Source organism: Scyliorhinus torazame, chromosome 8 (genome assembly GCF_047496885.1).
Source record: "Scyliorhinus torazame isolate Kashiwa2021f chromosome 8, sScyTor2.1, whole genome shotgun sequence".
In the NCBI taxonomy this organism is placed as follows: Eukaryota; Metazoa; Chordata; class Chondrichthyes; order Carcharhiniformes; family Scyliorhinidae; genus Scyliorhinus; species Scyliorhinus torazame.
The window spans coordinates 1,507,064-1,520,544 of NC_092714.1; the positions used below are offsets into that span (position 1 = coordinate 1,507,064).

At 50.4% G+C, this 13,481-nt stretch overlaps 1 protein-coding gene across 2 annotated transcripts in view; it reads right to left on the reverse strand.

The window, feature by feature from the left end:
- The window catches only part of rsph1 (radial spoke head component 1), a 276,830-nt gene that overhangs the window by 262,778 nt on the left and 571 nt on the right, over nt 1-13,481 (reverse strand). The gene's annotated exons all lie outside the window — the stretch shown is intronic.

Consider the following 13,481-nt stretch of genomic DNA (forward strand, 5'->3'; position numbering starts at 1 on the left):
CTCTTGACAAGTGTTTCGACTGCTTTAGTAAACCACGGTTCCCTTGCTCGACCACTTCCTCCCTGCCTGACAGGTACATACTTATCAAGGACACGCAGTAGCTGTTCCTTGAACAAGCTCCACATTTCCATTGTGCCCATCCCCTGCAGCTTTCCTCTCCATCCGATGCATCCTAAGTCATGCCTCATCGCATCATAATTGCCTTTCCCCCAGATATAACTCTTGCCCTGCGGTATATACCTATTCCTTTCCATCACTAAAGTAAACGTAATCGAATTGTGGTCACTATCACCAAAGTGCTCACCTACCTCCAAATCTAACACCTGTCCTGGTTCATTACCCAGTACCAAATCCAATATGGCCTCGCCTCTCGTTGGCCTATCTACATACTGTGTCAGGAAACCCTCCTGAACACAATTGGACTAAAACGGACCCACCTAAAGTACTCGAACTATAGCGTTTCCAGTCAATATTTGGAAAGTTGAAGTCCCCCATAACAACTACCCTGTTGCTTTCGCTCCTATCCAGAATCATCTTTGCAATCCTTTCCTCTACATCTCTGGAACTTTTCGGAGGCCTAGAGAAAACCCCGAACAGGGTGACCTCTCCTTTCCTGTTTCTAACCTCAGCCCATACTACCTCAGTAGACGAGTCCTCATCAAACGTCCTCTCTGCCACCGTAATACTGTCCTTGACTAACAATGCCACCCCTCCCCTCTTTTACCACCTTCCCTGAGCTTACTGAAGTTAAGGCAGTTGCATGCTCATCCTGTAGGATGTGGGAGGTAAGGGACACCACTAGTGTCCCCACTGCATACACCTGTGGGAAGTGCACCCAACTCCAGCTCCTCGGAGACTGCATTGGGGAACTGGAACTGGAGCTGGATGAACTTCGGTTCATCTGGGAGGCAGAGGGGGTGATAGAGAGGAGTTACAGAAAGGTAGCCACACCCAAGGTTCAGGACAAGAGTAGCTGGGTTACAGTCAGGGGAAGGATAGGGAACAGGCTGACAGTGCAGCGATCCCCTGTGTCCGTTCCCCTTCTAAACAAATATACCGTTTGGGATGCTGTTGGGAGGGACGACCTACCGGGGAAGGTCTGGCTCTGTGGCTCAGAAAGGAAGTGGGGAGAATAGAAAAGCAATAGTGATAGGCGATTCAATGGTTAGGGGAACGGATAGGAGATTCAGTGGTCGCGAACGAGACTCCCAGAAAGTATGTTGCCTCCCAGGTGCCAGGGCCAGGGATGTCTCGGATCGAGTCTACAGGATTTTTAAGGTGGAGGGGGAGCAACCAGAAATTATGGTGCACATAGGCACCAACGACATAGCTAAGAAAAGGGATGAGAATCTAAAAAGTGATTTTAGGGAGTGAGGTTGGAAGCTAAAGAGCAGGACGAGCAGAGTAGTGATCTCAGGATTGCTACCGGTGCCACGTGCAAGTGAGGCAAGGAACAAAGAGCGAGTGCAGCTGAACACGTGGCTACAGGGCTGGTGCAGGAGGGAAGGCTTCAGATATGTAGATCATTGGGATATCTTCTGGGGAAGGTGGGACCTGTACATGAAGGACGGGTTGCACCTAAACTGGAGGGGCACCAATATCCTGGGTGGGAGGTTTGCTAGAGCACTTCGAGAGGGTTTAAACTAGTTTGGCAGGGGGATGGGAACCAGAGCTATGGATCAGAGGATAGGGTAGCTGTTGAACAGGCAGAAATAGTATGCAGCAAGTCTGAGGAAGGATAGACAATTGATAGGGCAAAGTTGCACTCAGTGAAATGGGTTAAAGTGTATCTGTTTCAATGCAAGGAGTGTCAGGAGTAAGGGAGATGAACTTAGAGCATGGATCAGTACTTGGAACTACGATGTTGTGGCCATTACGGAGACATGGATTTCACAGGGGCAGGAACGGTTGTTAGGTGTTCCGGACTTTAGATGTTTTCAGAAGAATAGGGAGGGGTGTAAAAGAGGAGGGGGAGTAGCACTGTTAATCAGGGAGTGCATCACAGCTGCAGAAAAGGAGGTAGTTGAGGAGGGTTTGTCTACTGAGTCAGTATGGGTGGAAGTCAGAAACAAGAAAGGAGCAGTCACTTTATTGGGAGTTTTCTGTAGACCCCCCAATAGCAGCAGAGAGATGGAGGAACAGATTGGGCGGCCGATCTTAGAAAGGTGCAGAAGTAACAGAGTTGTTGTCATGGGTGACTTCAACTTTCCTAATATTGACTGGAACCTGCTTAGTGCAAATGGTTTGGATGGAGCAGATTTTGTCAGGTGTGTACAGGAAGGATTCCTGACTCAATATGTAGATAGGCCGACTAGGGGGGTGGCCATATTGGACTTGGTGCTCGGCAACGAACCAGGCCAGGTGTCAGATGTCTCGGTGGGAGAGCATTTTGGTGACAGTGACCACAACTCCTTGACCTTTACCATAGTCATGGAGAGGGATAGGAACACACAGTATGGCAAGGTATTTAATTGGGGGAGGGGAAATTATACTGCTATTAGACTGGAGCTGAGGAGCATAAATTGGGAACAGATGTTGTCAGGGAAATGCACAACAGTAATGTGGGGATTGTTTAAGGAGCACTTGCTGCGAGTGCTGGCTAGTTTTGTCCCACTGAGACAAGGAAGGAATGGTCAGGTGAAGGAGCCTTGGATGACAAGAGAAGTGGAGCTTCTAGTCAAGAGGAAGAAGGAAGTTTCTGTAAGGTTGAGGAAGCAAGGATCTGACTCGGCTCTAGAAGGTTACAAGGTAGCCAGGAAGGAACTCAAAAATGGACTTAGGAGGGGGCATGAAAAAGCCCTGGTGGGAAGGATTAGGGAAAACCCCAAGGCGTTCTACACTTTTGTGAAAAATAAGAGGATGATCAGAGTGAGAGTAGGGCCGATCAGGGATAGTGGAGGGAACTTGTGCCTAGAGTCTGAAGAGGTGGGGGAGGCCTCAAATGAATATTTTGCTTCAGTATTCACCAGCGAGAGGGACCTTGTTGTTCGTGAGAACAGTGTGAACCAGGTTAATATGCTCAAACAGGTTGATATTAAGAAGCCATGATGTGGAGATGCCGGCGTTGGACTGGGGTGAGCACAGTACGAAGTCTTACAACACCAGGTTAAAGTCCAACAGGTTTGTTTCGATGTCACTAGCTTTCGGAGCGCTGCTCCTTCCTCAGGTGAATGAAGAGGTCTGTTCCAGAAACACATATATAGACAAATTCAAAGATGCCAAACAATGCTTGGAATGCGAGCATTAGCAGGTGATTAAATCTTTACAGATCCAGAGATGGGGTAACCCCAGGTTAAAGAGGTGTGAATTGTCTCAAGCCAGGACAGTTGGTAGGATTTTGCAGGCCAGATGGTGGGGGATGAATGTAATGTGACATGAAAACTTGGCTATAAGTTTCTGCTCGGCGATTCTGCGTTGCCGCGCGTCCTGAAGGCCGCCTTGGAGAACGCTTACCCGGAGATCAGAGGCTGAATGCCCTTGACTGCTGAAGTGTTCCCCGACTGGAAGGGAACATTCCTGCCTGGTGATTGTTGCGCGATGTCCGTTCATTCGTTGTCGCAGCGTCTGCATGGTCTCGCCTGTACCATCTCTGGATCTGTAAAGATTTAATCACCTGCTAATGCTCGAATTCCTAGCATTGTTTGGCATCTTTGAATCTGTCTATATATGTGTTTCTGGAACAGACCTCTTCATTCACCTGAGGAAGGAGCAGCGCTCCGAAAGTTAGTGACATCGAAACAAACCTGTTGGACTTTAACCTGGTGTTGTAAGACTTCGTACGATATTAAGAAGGAGGACGTGCTGGATATTTTGAAAAGCATCAGGATAGATAAGTCCCCTGGGCCTGACGGGATATACCCAAGGTTACTACGGGAAGCGAGGGAGGAGATTGCTGGGCCGTTGGCGATGCTTTTGCGTCCTCACTCTCCACTGGAGCAGTACCAGATGATTGGAGGGAGGCGAATGTTGTTCCCCTGTTCAAGAAAGTGAATAGGGAAATCCCTGGGAATTACAGACCCATCAGTCTTGCATCTGTGGTGAGCAAAATATTGGAAGGGATTCTGAGAAATAGGATTTATGATTATTTAGAAAAACATAGTTTGATTAAAGATAGTCAGCCTGGCTTTCTGAGGGGCAAGTCCTGCCTCACAAGCCTCATTGAATTCTTTGAGGATGTGACGAGATACATTGATGAAGGTCGGGCAGTGGATGTGGTGTATATGGATTTCAGTAATGCATTTGATAAGGTTCCCCATGGTAGGCTCATTCAGAAAGTTAGGGGGCATGGGATACAGGGAAATTTGGCTGTCTGGATACAGAATTGGCTGGCCGAAAGAAGACAACAAGTGGTAGCGAATGGAAAGTATTCCGCCTGGAGGTCGGTGACCAGTAGTGTCCCACAAGGATCTGTTCTGGGACGTCTGCTCTTTGTGGTTTTTATAAATGACTTGGATGAGGAAGTGGAAGGGTGGGTTAGTAAGTTTACCAATGACACGAAGGTTGGTGGAGTTGCAGATAGTGTTGAAGGTTGTTGCAGGTTACAACAGGACATTGACAGGATGCAGAGCTGGGCTGAGACGTGGCAGATGGAGTTCAACCTAGATAAATGTGAAGTGATTCATTTTGGAAGGTCGAATTTGAATGCTGAATACAGGGTTAAAGGTAGGTTTCTTGGAAGTGTGGAGGAACAGAGGGATCTTGGGGTCCACGTACATAGATCCCTCAAAGTTGCCACCCAGGTTGATAGGGTTGTTAAAAAGGCGTATGGTGTGTTGGCTTTCATTAACAGGGGGATTGAGTTTAAGAGCCGCGAGGTTTTGCTGCAGTTTTAAGAACATAGAACATACAGTGCAGAAGGAGGCCATTCGGCCCATCAAGTCTGCACCGACCCAATTAAACCCTCACTTCCACCCTATCCCCGTAACCCAGTAACTCCTCCCAAACTTTTTGGACACTAAGCGCAATTTAGCATGGCCAATCCACCTAACCTGCACGTCTTTGGACTGTGGGAGGAAACCGGAGCACCCGGAGGAAACCCGCGCAGACACGGGGAGAACGTGCAGACTCTGCACAGACAGTGACCCAGTAGGGAATCGAACCTGGGACCCTGGCGCTGCGAAGTCACAGTGCTATCCACTTGTGCTACCGTGCTTTATAAAACCCTGGTTAGACCACACTTAGAATATTGTGTCCAGTTCTGGTTGCCTCATGATAGGAAGGATGTGAATGCTTTTGAGAGAGTACAGAGGAGATTTACCAGGATGCTGCCTGGACTGGAGGGCATGTCTTATGAAGAAAGGTTGAGAGAGCTAGGGCTTTTCTCACTGGAGCAAAGAAGGCAGAGAGGTGACTTGATAGAGGTGTACAAGGTGATGAGAGGCATGGATACGGTGTGTGGTAAACCACTGTTGCACCTATATTAGGTGATGTGTGGTAGGACCTGTACTACAGTTACGGCGGTTAGTCCCTGCCTGCTGGCTCCGCATAAACATGTGTGTCCTCCGTGCAGCAGCCATTTCGCCAGCTGCTGTGGGAGGCCACACATCTTAAAGCAATAAAACCTCAGTTGTATTCAACTCTCGTCTTTGTCCAATTGATCGTGCATCAATTTATTGCTCTAAGATTTTCAGAAGTTGGATCTCCGCATCAAGCCGGATCGCCTGCATCTGGATCCGCAATCAAGCGACGCCAAAAAGGACTTTCAGCACTGGCTAGCTTGTTTCGAGGCGTATATCAGGTCTGCACCAGACCCTGTTCCGGAGGCTCAGAAAATACAGATACTGTACTCGAGGTTGAGCTCCAACGTCTTTCCGCTGAACCAGGATGTAGCGAACTACGACGAAGCCCTGGCGCTACTTAAAGAAAATTACGCCCAGCGGACGAACACGCTCTTCGCCAGGCACGCACTCGCCACTCGCTCTCAGCTCCCTGGTGAGTCCATAGACGACTTCTGGCGGGCCCTAATCCCACTCGTCCGGGACTGTGACTGTCAGGCCGTTACGGCCACTGAACATTCCAACCTTCTTATGCGGGACGCTTTTGTTACGGGGATTGGGTCGGACCTCATATGCCAGCGACTTTTAGAAGGGGCTACGCTCGATCTCGCAGAGAAAAAGAAGCTAGCGCTCTCTATGACGGTCGCCTCGCGCAATATTCAGGCCTACGCCCCCAGCCGCATGGCCCAACCCCCTACGGATCATGGACCCCACAGCCGGCCGCCCCTGCGGGGGCCTTACCCAGCCAATACGCCTGCGCTACTCGCCAGTCAGCTAACGCCGGGGGTCCGCGATGTTACTTTTGCGGCCAGCAAAAACACCCCGCCAACGCTGCCCGGCCCGCACTGCCCTTTGTAAGGTTTGCGGCAAGAAGGGGCACTTCGCCGTGGTGTGCCAGGCCCGCGCAGTCACCGCTATCGCCCCCACACCCCTCGTTTACGCACAATGGGCGCCCCCATCTTCACCCCCCCCAGACCACGTGCGGCCAGTGGGCGCCCCCATCTTCACCCCCTCATACCAAGTGCGGCCAGTGGGCGCCGCCATCTTCCCCTCCGCGCAACACGTGTGGCCCATGGGCGCTGCCATCTTGTTCAACCCCCGCCACGTGCAGCCCATGGATGCCGCCATTTTGTCCTCCCCAAGATCTTCAGGCGCTGCCACCTTGTCTCCCCCACGGCACATGGGCACCACCAGCGTTCCAGGACCCGTGCCCCCCGGGCACCCCATCATCCGACACCTGCGACGACTGACCACGACTCGCCTCAGTGACCATCGACCAGTCTCGTCCGCACAACCTGGCCACCGCATCGACCAGCGTTAAAATTAACGGACACGTGACCTCTTGCCTGCTGGACTCCAGGAGCACCGAAAGCTTCATCCACCTGGATACGGTAAGGTGCTGCTCCCTTGCGGTACACCCCGCCAACCAAAGAATCTCCCTGGCCTCCGGATCCCATTCCGTGGCGATCCGGGGGTTCTGTACGGTCACACTCACGATCCAGGGCGTAGAATTCAGTGGTTTCGCCTCTACGTCCTCCCTAACCTCTGCACTGTCCTACTACTCGGCCTGGACTTCCAGTGCAACCTCCAGAGCGTAACCCTGAAATTCGGCGGGCCCCTACCACCCCTTACTGTGTGCGGCCTCGCGACCCTAAAGGTCGATCCACCTTCCGTCTTCGCAAATCTAAACCCGGATTGCAAACCCGTTGCCACCAGGAGCAGACGGTACAGCACCCAGGACAGGACCTTTATCAGGTCCGAGGTCCAGCGGCTGCTTTGGTGCGTCGCGTTCTACTTGGAAAGGAAGTGTTTCGTCTACAGCGCGCATTCCAGCTTTGGCAATATCAGCTCTGATCCGGGCGAAGACCTGTTGGGCCTCGGCAGTCAGGGGGAAATGAGTGGACTGTATGAGTGTGTGGGCCTTGTCCGCATAGTTTGGGACCCACTGTGCGTAATATGAGAAGAACCCCAGGCAGCGTTTAAGGGCCTTGGGGCAGCGGAGGAGGAGGAGCTCCATGAGGGGGAGCATGCGGTTGGGATCGGGCCCCAGAACTCCGTTCTGGACCACGTAGCCGAGGATGGCTAAGCGGTTTGTACGGAACACACACTTTTCCTTGTTATACGTGAGGTTGAGGAGAGTGGCGGTGCAGAGAAATTTAGCGAGGTTGGCGTCGTAGTCCTGCTGATCATGGCCGCAGATGGTCACATTGTCTAGGTACGGAAACGTGGCCCGTAAGCCGTACCAGTCGACCATTCGGTCCATCTCCCTTTGGAAGACCGAAACCTCATTGGTGACGCCGAAGGGGACCCTAAGGAAGTGATATAGCCGGCCATCTGCCTCGAAGGCGGTGTATGGCCGGTCCGATTTACGGATGGGGAGCTGGTGGTAAATGGATTTCAGGTCCACCGTTGAGAAGACCCGATACTGTGCAATCTGGTTAACCATTTCAGATATGCGTGGGAGGGGGTACGTGTCGGGCTGCGTGTACCTGTTGATGGTCTGGCTGTAAGTCCACGACCATTCGTTTTTTTCTCCCCAGACTTAACCATCACCACTTGAGCTCTCCAGGGGTTGTTGCTGGCCTTGATGACTCCCTCCCTAAGCAACCGCTGGACCTCGGACCTGATGAAGGCCTTATCCTGGGTGCTGTACCGTCTGCTCCTTTTAGGTTTACAAGAATGTTGCCAGGGCTGGAAAAGTGTCGCTACGGGGAGAGATTGGATAGAACAAAAGAACAAAGAAATGTACAGCACAGGAACAGGCCCTTCGGCCCTCCAAGCCCGTGCCGACCATGCTGCCCGACTAAACTACAATCTTCTACACTTCCTGGGTCCGTATCCTTCTATTCCCATCCTATTCATATATTTGTCAAGATGCCCCTTAAATGTCCCTATCGTCCCTGCTTCCACTACCTCCTCCGGTAGCGAGTTCCAGGCACCCACTACCCTCTGCGTGAAAAACTTGCCTCGTACATCTACTCTAAACCTTGCCCCTCTCACCTTAAACCTATGCCCGCTAGTAATTGACCCCTCTACCCTGGGGAAAAGCCTCTGACTATCCACTCTGTCTATGCCCCTCATAATTTTGTATACCTCCATCAGGTCTCCCCTCAACCTCCTTCGTTCCAGTGAGAACAAACCGAGTTTATTCAATCGCTCCTCATAGCTAATGCTCTCCATACCAGGCAACTTTCTGGTAAATCTATTCTGCACCCTCTCTAAAGCCTCCACATCCTTCTGGTAGTGTGGCGACCAGAATTGAACACTATACTCCAAGTGTGGCCTAACTAAGATTCTATACAGCTGCAACATGACTTGCCAATTCTTATACTCAATGCCCCGGCCAATGAAGGCAAGCATGCCGTATGCCTTCTTGACTACCTTCTCCACCTGTGTTGCCCCTTTCAATGACCTGTGGACCTGTACTCCTAGATCTCTTTGACTTTCAATACTCTTGAGGGTTCTACCATTCACTGTATATTTCCTACCTGCATTAGACCTTCCAAAATGCATTACCTCACATTTGTCCGGATTAAACTCCATCTGCCATCTCTCCGCCCAAGTCTCCAAACAATCTAAATCCTGCTGTATCCTCTGACAGTCCTCATCGCTATTCGCAATTCCACCAACCTTTGTGTCGTCTGCAAACTTACTAATCAGACCAGTTACATTTTCCTCCAAATCATTTATATATACTACAAAGGGCAAAGGTCCCAGCACTGATCCCTGTGGAACACCACTGGCCACAGCCCTCCAATTGGAAAAGCATCCTCCCATTGCTACTCTCTGCCTTCTATGACCTAGCCAGTTCTGTATCCACCTTGCCAGCTCACCCCTGATCCCGTGTGACTTCACCTTTTGTACTAGTCTACCATGAGGGACCTTGTCAAAGGCCTTACTGAAGTCCATATAGACAACATCCACTGCCCTACCTGCATCAATCAATCATCTTAGTGATCTCCTCGAAAAACTCTATCAAGTTAGTGAGACACGACCTTCCCTTCACAAAACCGTGCTGCCTCTCACTAATACGTCCATTTGCTTCCAAATGAGAGTAGATCCTGTCTCGAAGAATTCTCTCCAGTAATTTCCCTACCACTGAAGTAAGGCTCACCGGCCTGTAGTTCCCGGGATTATCCTTGCTACCCTTCTTAAACAGAGGAACAACATTGGCTATTCTCCAGTCCTCCGGGACATCCCCTGAAGACAGTGAGGATCCAAAGATTTCTGTCAAGGCCTCAGCAATTTCCTCTCCAGCCTCCTTCAGTATTCTGGGGTAGATCCCTTCAGGCCCTGGGGACTCATCTACCTTAATATTTTTTAAGACACCCAACACCTCGTCTTTTTGGATCTCAATGTGACCCAGGCTTTCCACACACCCTTCTCCAGACTCAACATCTACCAATTTCTTCTCTTTGGTGAATACTGATGCAAAGTATTCATTTAGTACCTCGCCCATTTCCTCTGGCTCCACACATAGATTCCCTTGCCTATCCTTCAGTGGGCCAACCCTTTCCCTGGCTACCCTCTTGCTTTTCACGTACGTGTAAAAAGCCTTGGGATTTTCCTTAACCCTATTTGCCAATGACTTTTCGTGACCCCTTCTAGCCCTCCTGACTCCTTGCTTAAGTTCCTTCCTACTTTTCTTATATTCCACGCAGGCTTCGTCTGTTCCCAGCCTTTTAGCCCTGACAAATGCCTCCTTTTTCTTTTTGACGAGGCCTACAATATCTCTCATTATCCAAAGTTCCCGAAAATTGCCGTATTTATCCTTCTTCCTCACAGGAACATGCCGGTCCTGAATTCCTTTCAACTGACACTTGAAAGCCTCCCACATGTCAGATGTTGATTTGCCCTCAAACATCCGCCCCCAATCTATGTTCTTCAGTTCCCGCCTAATATTGTTATAATTAGCCTTCCCCCAATTTAGCACATTCATCCTAGGACCACTCTTATCCTTGTCCACCAGTACTTTAAAACTTACTGAATTGTGGTCACTGTTACCAAAATGCTCCCCTACTGAAACATCTACCACCTGGCCGGGCTCATTCCCCAATACCAGGTCCAGAACCGCCCCTTCCCTAGTTGGACTGTCTACATATTTTTTTAAGAAGCCCTCCTAGACGCTCCTTACAAACTCCGCCCCGTCTAAGCCCCTGGCACTAAGTGAGTCCCAGTCAATATTGGGGAAGTTGAAGTCTCCCATCACCACAACCCTGTTGTTTTTACTCTTTTCCAAAATCTGTCTACCTATCTGCTCCTCTATCTCCCGCTGGCTGTTGGGAGGCCTGTAGTAAACCCCCAACATTGTGACAGCACCTTCTTTTTCCTGATCTCTACCCATATAGCCTCACTGCCCTCTGAGGTGTCCTCCCGCAGTACAGCTGTGATATTCTCCCTAACCAGTAGCGCAACTCCGCCTCCCCTTTTACATCCCCCTCTATCCCGCCTGAAATATCTAAATCCTGGAACGTTTAGCTGCCAATCCTGCCCTTCCCTCAACCAGGTCTCTGTAATGGCAACAACATCATAGTTCCAAGTACTAATCCAAGCTCTAAGTTCATCTGCCTTACCCGTAATACTTCTTGCATTAAAACATATGCACTTCAGGCCACCAGACCCACTGTGTTCAGCAACTTCTCCCTGTCTGCTCTGCCTCAGAGCCACACTGTCCCTATTCCCTAGTTCTCCCTCAATGCTCTCACCTTCTGACCTATTGCTCCCGTGCCCACCCCCCTGCCATACTAGTTTAAACCCTCCCGTGTGATACTAGCAAACCTCGCGGCCAGGATATTTATGCCTCTCCGGTTTAGATGCAACCCGTCCTTCTTATATAGGTCACACCTGCCCTGGAAGAGCTCCCAGTGGTCCAGATAACGGAAACCCACCCTCCTACACCAGCCGTTTAGCCACGTGTTTAGCTGCTCTATCTTCCTATTTCTAGCCTCACTGGCACGTGGCACAGGGAGTAATCCTGAGATTACAACCCTCGGGGTCCTGTCTTTTAACTTTCTGCCTAGCTCCCTGAACTCCTGCTGCAGGACCTCATGCCCCTTCCTGCCTCTGTCGTTAGTACCAATATGTACAACGACCTCTGCCTGTTTGTCCTCCGCCTTCAGGATGCCCTCTACCAGTTCGGAGACATCCTGGACCCTGGCACCAGGGAGGCAACATACCATCCTGGAGTCTCTTTCACGTCCACAGAAGCGCCTATCTGTGCCCCTGACTATAGAGTCCCCTATTACTATTACTCTTCTGCGCTTTGACCCTCCCTTCTGAACATCAGAGCCAGCCGTGGTGCCACTGCTCTGGCTGCTGCTGTTTTCCCCTGATAGGCTATCCCCCCCGACAGTATCCAAAGGGGTATACCTGTTCGAGAGGGGGACAACCACAGGGGATTCCTGCACTAACTGCCTGCCCTTTCTGGTGGTCACCCATTTCTCTGCCTGCACCTTGGGTGTGACCACATTTACATAACTGCGATCTATGACGCTTTCCGCCACCTGCATGCTCCTAAGTGCATCCAATTGCTTTTCCAACCGAACCATGCGTCTGTGAGGAGCTCCAGTTGGGTGCACTTTCTGCAGATGAAGCCATCCGGGATGCTGGAAGCCTCCCGGACCTGCCACATCTCACAGTCAGAGCACTGCACCCCTCTAACTGACAATGCGTCAATTAATTAAAATTAAAATTTAATATATATTTTTTTAAATTTCAAAGTTACTGTTAACTATCTGTTTCCTAGCACTAGATTTCTAATAGAAATGCGAAAGCTAAATATAGTACTCTCCGATCTCTGGCTTAGATATCCCTCTAAATTATAATTAAGTAATTATGTCTAATTAGTTACCAATGCTTAATTTTTTTAATTTAGTGTAGATTCCCAACCAGCCACTCAGGCCACAGCTCTTCTGTGATGTCACTTCAGTTTGCCCCCGACACACACAATTTGAAAAAGGTATAAAAGTAAAAATGAGTAAAAATCACTTACTTACCTTCTGAGTGTTTTAGATGTTCTCAGGTTCTCTCCCTGACAGAGACTCCTCCTCCTCCTCCGAACGGCTCCCGAAACTAGGCCGCGATTTTTAAAAATCTCCGCTCCGACTCGCAGCACCCGCGCTTTTTAAATCTCCCGCGCTGTTTTCAATGTCCCGGCTCACTCACCTCCCGCGCTGTTTTCACTGTCCCAGCTCACTCACCTCCCGCGCTGTTTTCACTGTCCCGGCTCACTCAGCTCCCGCGCTGTTTTCAGAGTCCTGGCTCCCTCAGCTCCCGCGCTTTTTAAATCTCCCGCGCTGTTTTCAATGTCCCGGCTCACTCACCTCCCGCGCTGTGTTCAAAGTCCCGGTTCACTCACCTCTCGCGCTCTTTTCACTGTCCCGGCTCACTCACCTCCCGCGCTGTTTTCAAAGACCCGGCTCACTCAGCTCCCGCGCTGTTTTCAAAGTCCCGGCTCACTCAGCTCCCGCGCTGTTTTCAAAGTCCCGGTTCACTCACCTCTCGCGCTGTTTTCACTGTCCCGGCTCACTCAGCTCCCGCGCTGTTTTCAGAGTCGCGGCTCCTAAGGTTGGGGTTATTTTCCGTGGAACAAAGAAGGCTGAGGGGTGAATGAATTGAGGTGAACAAAATTATGAGGTGAAGACATAGAGTGGACAGGACAAAATTGTTTCCCTTGGTGGAGAATTCTTGAACCAGGGGACAGATTTAAGATAGAGGCAGAAGTGTAGAGGGGACATGGGGAAGAATGTTTTTACGCAGAGGGCAGTGGGAGTCTGGAACTCGCTGCCCGGGTTGGTGGTGGAGGCAGAGACCCTGAACTCTTTTAAAATGGACCTCGATCTGCACGTTTTGTGCTCTAAGCTGCAGGGCAATGGGCCGGGTGCAGGAAGGTGGGATTAGAAAGAGCGCTTGGGTGTCCTCGGGCTGGCATGGACAAGCTGGGCCGAATGGCCTCTTTCTGTGCTGTAACTTTTCTATGATTCTATA